This window comes from Triticum dicoccoides, chromosome 5A (assembly GCF_002162155.2).
Source record: "Triticum dicoccoides isolate Atlit2015 ecotype Zavitan chromosome 5A, WEW_v2.0, whole genome shotgun sequence".
Taxonomy (NCBI): domain Eukaryota; kingdom Viridiplantae; phylum Streptophyta; class Magnoliopsida; order Poales; family Poaceae; genus Triticum; species Triticum dicoccoides.
This window is the reverse complement of record NC_041388.1, coordinates 338,866,603-338,872,602: the sequence shown is the minus strand read 5'-3', so window position 1 is coordinate 338,872,602 and position 6,000 is coordinate 338,866,603.

Below are 6,000 nucleotides of genomic sequence, written 5' to 3'. Positions count from 1 at the left end.
TTATGTTGAAAATGTTAGTAGCAATGATGCGGATTGGATCCGTGATCTGAGGATTATCCTCATTGCTGCACAGAAGAATTATGTCCTTAATGCACCGCTAGGTGACAGACCTATTGCAGGAGCAAATGCTGACGTTATGAACGTTTGGCTAGCTCAATATGATGACTACTTGATAGTTTAGTGCACCATGCTTAAACGGCTTAGAATCGGGACTTCAAAGACGTTTTGAACGTCATGGATCATATGGATGTTCCAGGAGTTGAACTTAATATTTCAAGCAAATACCCGAGTTGAGAGATATGAAGTCTCCAACAAGTTCTATAGCTAAAAGATGGAGGAGAATAGCTCAAGCAGTGAGCATGTGTTCAAATTGTCTGGGTACTACAATCGCTTGAATCAAGTGGGAGTTAATCTTCCAGATAAAATAGTGATTGACAGAATTCTCTAGTCACCATCACCAAGTTAGTAGAACTTCATGATGAACTATGGTATGCAAGGGATGATGAAAACGATTCCCGAGCTTTTCATGATGATGAAATCGATGAAGGTAGAAATCAAGAAAGAGCATCAAGTGTTGATGATTAACAAGACCACTAGTTTCAAGAAAAGGGCAAAGGGAAAGAAAGGGACCTTCAAGAAGAACGGTAAGCAAGTTGCTGCTCAAGTGAAGAAGCCCAAGTCCGGTCCTAAGCCTGAGACTAAGTGCTTCTACTGCAAAGGGACTGGTCACTGGAACCGGAACTGCCCCAAGTATTTGGCGGATAAGAAGGATGGCAAAGTGAACAATGGTATATTTGATATACAGATTATTGATATGTATTTTACTAGTGTTCATAGCAACCCCTCGGTATTTGATACTGGTTCAATTGCTAAGAATAGTAACTCGAAACGGGAGTTGCAGAATGAACAGAGACTAGTTAAGGGTGAAGTGACGATGTGTATTGGAAATGGTTCCAAGATTGATATGATCATCATCGCACACTCCCTATACTTTCGGGATTAGTGTTAAACCTAATATAAATGTTATTTAGTGTTTGTGTTGAGCATAAATATGATTGGATCATGTTTATTGCAATACGGTTATTCATGTAAGTTAGAGAATAATTATTGTTCTGTTTACATGAATAAACCTTCTATGGTCATACACCCAATGAAAATGGTTTGTTGGATCTCGATCGTAGTGATACACATTTTCATAATATTGAAGCCAAAAGATGCAAAGTTAATAATGATAGTGCAACTTATTTATGGCACTGCCGTTTAGGTCATATTGGTGTAAAGCGCATGAAGAAAATCCATGCTGATGGGCTTTTGGAATCACCTGATTATGAATCAGTTGATGCTTGCGAACCATGCCTCATGGGCAAGATGACTAAGACTCTGTTCTCCGGAATAATGGAGCGAGCAAAAGATTTGTTGGAAATCATACATACTGATGTATGTGGTCCGATGAATATTGAGGCTCGCGGCAGGTATCATTATTTTCTGTTCTTCACAGATGATTTGAGCAGATATGAGTATATCTACTTGATGAAACACAAGTCTGAAACATTTGAAAAGTTCAAAGAATTTCAGAGTGAAGTGGAGAATCATCGTAACAAAAATAAAAGTTTCTACGATATGATCGCAGAAGTAAAATATTTGAGTTACGAGTTTGGCCTTCAGTTAAAACAATGTGAAATAGTTTCACTACTCATGCCACCTGGAACACCACAGTGTAATGGTGTGTCCGAATGTCATAACCATACTTTATTAGATATAGTATGATCTATGATGTCTCTTACCGATCTACCACTATTGTTTTGGGGTTATGCATTAGAGATAGCTACATTCACGTTAAATAGGGCACCATCTAAATCCGTGGAGATGACACCGTATGAACTATGGTTGGCCGAGAAACCTAAGCTGTCGTTTCTTAAAGTTTGGGACTGCGATGCTTATGTGAAAATGTTTCAACATGATAAGATCGAACCCAAATCGGAGAAGTAAATCTTCATAGGATACCCAAAAGAAACTGTTGGGTACACCTTCTATCACAGATCCGAAGGCAAGTTATTCATTGCTGAGAATGGATCCTTTCTAGAGAAGGAGTTTCTCTCGAAAGAAGTGAGTGGGAGGAAAGTAGAACTTGACGAGGTAACTGTACCTGCTCCCTTATTGGGAAGTAGTTTGTCACAGAAATCGGTTCCTGTGACTACTACACCAATTAGTGAGGAAGCTAATGATGATGATCATGTAACTTCAAATCAAGTTACTACCAAACCTCGTAGGTAAACCAGAGTGAGATCCGCACCAGAGTGGTATGGTAATCCTGTTCTGAAGGTCATGTTACTTGACCATGACAAACCTACGAACTATGAGGAAGCGATGATGAGCCCAAATTCCGCGAAATGGCTTGAGGCCATGAAATTTGAGATGGGATCCATGTATAAGAAGAAAGATTGGACTTTGATTGACTTGCCCATTGATTGGTGAGCCATTGAGATTAAATGGATCTTCAAGAGGAAGACGGACGCTGATAGTAGTGTTACTATCTACAAAGCTAGAATTATCGCAAAAAGGTTTTCGACAAGTTCAAGGTGTTGACTACGATGAGAGTTTCTCACTCGTATCTATGCTTAAGTCTGTCCGAATCATGTTAGCAATTGCCGCATTTTATGAAATCTGGCAAATGGATAAACAAAACTGCATTCCTTAATGGATTTATTAAAGAAGAGTTGTATATGATGCAACCAGAAGGTTTTGTCAATCCTAAAGGTACTAACAAAATATGCAAGCTCTAGCGATCCATCTATGGACTGGTGCAAGCATCTCGGAGTTGGAATATACGCTTTGATAAGTTGATCAAAGCATATAGTTTTATACAGACTTGCGGTGAAGCCCGTATTTACAAGAAAGTGAGTGGGAGCACTATAGCATTTCTGATAAGTATATGTGAATGACATATTGTTGATCGGAGATAATGTAGAATTATTCTGCAAAGCATAAAGGAATATTTGAAAGGAGTTTTTCAAAGAAAGACCTTGGTGAAGCTGCTTACATATTGAGCATCAAGATCTATAAAGATAGATCAATACGCTTGATAAGTTTTTTCAATGAGTACATACCTTGGCAAGATTTTGAAGTAGTTCACAATGGAACAATTAAAGAAAGAGTTCTTGCCTGTGTTACAAGGTGTGAAGTTGAGTAAGACTCAAAACCCGACCACGGCAGAAGATAGAGAGAGAATGCAAGTCATTCCCTATGCCTCAGCCATAGGTTCTATAAAGTATGCTATGCTGTGTACCAGACCTATTGTATACCCTGTCCTGAGTTTGGCAAAGGAGTACAATAGTGATCTAGGAGTAGATCACTGGACATCGGTCAAAATTATCCTTAGTGGAATAAGGATATGTTTCTCGATTATGGAAGTGACAAAAGGTTCGTCGTAAAGGGTTACGTCGATGCAAATTTTGACACTGATCCAGATGACTCTAAATATCAATCTAGATACATATTGAAAGTGGGAGCAATTAGCTAGAGTAGCTCTGTGCAGAGCATTGTTGACATAGAAATTTGCAAAATACTTACGGATCTGAATGTGGCAGACCCGTTGACTAAAATTCTCTCACAAGCAAAACATGATCACACCTCAGTACTCATTGGGTGTTAATCACATAGCGATGTGAACTAGATTATTGACTCTAGTAAACCCTTTGGGTGTTGGTCACATGTCGATGTGAACTATGGGTGTTAATCACATGGTGATGTGAACTATTGATGTTAAATCACATGGCGATGTGAACTAGATTATTGACTCTAGTGCAAGTGGGAGACTGAAGGAAATATGCCCTAGAGGCAATAATAAAGTTATTATATATTTCCTTATATCATGATAAATGTTTATTATTCATGCTAGAATTGTATTAACCGGAAACATAATACATGTGTGAATACATAGACAAACAGAGTGTCACTAGTATGCCTCTACTTGACTAGCTCGTTGATTAAAGATGGTTATGTTTCCTAACCATAGCCATGAGTTGTCATTTGATTAACGGGATCACATCATTAGGAGAATGATGTGATTGACATGACCCATTCCATTAGCTTAGCACCCGATTGTTTAGTATGTTGCCATTGCTTTCTTCATGACTTATACATGTTCCTATGACTATGAGATTATGCAACTCCCATTTACTGGAGGAACACTTTGTGTTCTACCAAACGTCACAACGTAACTGCGTGATTATAAAGGTGCTCTACAGGTGTCTCCAAAGGTACATGTTGGGTTGGCGTATTTCGAGATTAGGGTTTGTCGCTCCGATTGTCGGAGAGGTATCTCTGGGCCCTCTCGGTAATGCACATCACTTAAGCCTTGCAAGCAATGCAACTAATAAGTTAGTTGCAAGATGATGTATTACGGAACGAGTAAAGAGACTTGTCGTTAACGAGATTGAACTAGGTACTGAGATACCGATGTTCGAATCTCGGGCAAGTAACATACCGATAACAAAGGGAACAACGTATGTTGTTATGCGGTCTGACCGATAAAGATCTTCGTGGAATATGTGGGAGCCAATATGAGCATCCAGGTTCCGCTATTGGTTATTGACCGGAGACGTGTCTCGGTCATGTCTACATTTCTCTCGAACCCATAGGGTCCGCACGCTTAAGGTTTTGATGACAGTTATATTATGATTTTATGAGTTTTGATGTACCGAAGGAGTTCGGAGTCCCGGATGAGATCGGGTACATGACGAGGAGTCTCGAAATGGTCGAGACATAAAGATCGATATATTGGACGACTATATTCGGACATCGGAAAGGTTCTGAGTGATTCGGGTATTTTTTGGAGTACCGGAGAGTTACGGGAATTCGCCGGGAGGTATATGGGCCTTATTGGGCCTTAGTGGAAAGGAGGGGAAAGGAGCAAGGGAGGGGGCGCCCCCCCCCCAAGCCCAATCCGAATTGGGAGGGGGCCTTCCCCCCCCCCCCTTTCGTTCCTCCCTCCTTCCTCTTCCTTCCCTCTCCTACTCCTAATAGGAAAAAGGGGAGTCCTACTCTCGGTGGGAGTTGGACTCCCCCCTTGGGCGCGCCACCCTCCTTGGCCGGCCCCCTTCTCCACTTCTTTATATATGGGGGCAGGGGGCACCCCGGAGACACAACAATTGATCATTGATCTCTTAGCCGTGTGCGGTGCCCCCCTCCACCATAATCCTCGATAATATTGAAGCAGTGCTTAGGCGAAGCCCTGCGACGGTAGAACATCAAGATCATCACCATGCCGTCGTGCTGACGGAACTCATCCCCGACACTTTGCTGGATCGGAGTCCGGGGATCGTCATCGAGCTAAACGTGTGCAAAAACTCGGAGGTGCCGTAGTTTCGGTGCTTGATCGGTCGGGCCGTGAAGACGTACGACTACATCAACCGTGTTGTTATAACGCTTCCGCTTCCGGTCTACGAGGGTACGTAGACAACACTCTCCCCTCTCATTGCTGTGCATCACCATGATTTTGCGTGTGCGTAGGAATTTTTTTGAAATTACTATGTTCCCCAACACTTTTGCAGGCGAAGACCACTTTTGTCAGGATAGCTTGTACTAGCTGTCCCCTTTCGAAATCGGCCCCCATTGTTGGCTCCCTTCCCGCTCAATATTTGGGGAGAGGACCAGGGCCTATATAAGTAGAGCTAGCCACCACAGTAGGGGGCATCGAGTCCTCACCCACACAAGTTCAACAGGCACAAGAGAACCTCAACCTCAGGAGGTTGTTCTTCCCCTTGTACTGTTCATCATCAGCCCAAGAGGCAATCCACCACCACCACACTGGAGTAGGGTATTACACCACAACGGTGACCCGAACCAGTGTCAATCTCGTGTCTTTCTGTGTTGCGAGTTCGTCGAGTTCGTCCGCGAGATCTTAGCGAGCTAGGGCGTAGATCGGTAGGAGGGAAAGAACTTCACGCACACCCCAGAGTTCGAACCTTAAGGGTTTTGCCGGAACCCCAGATCCGACAT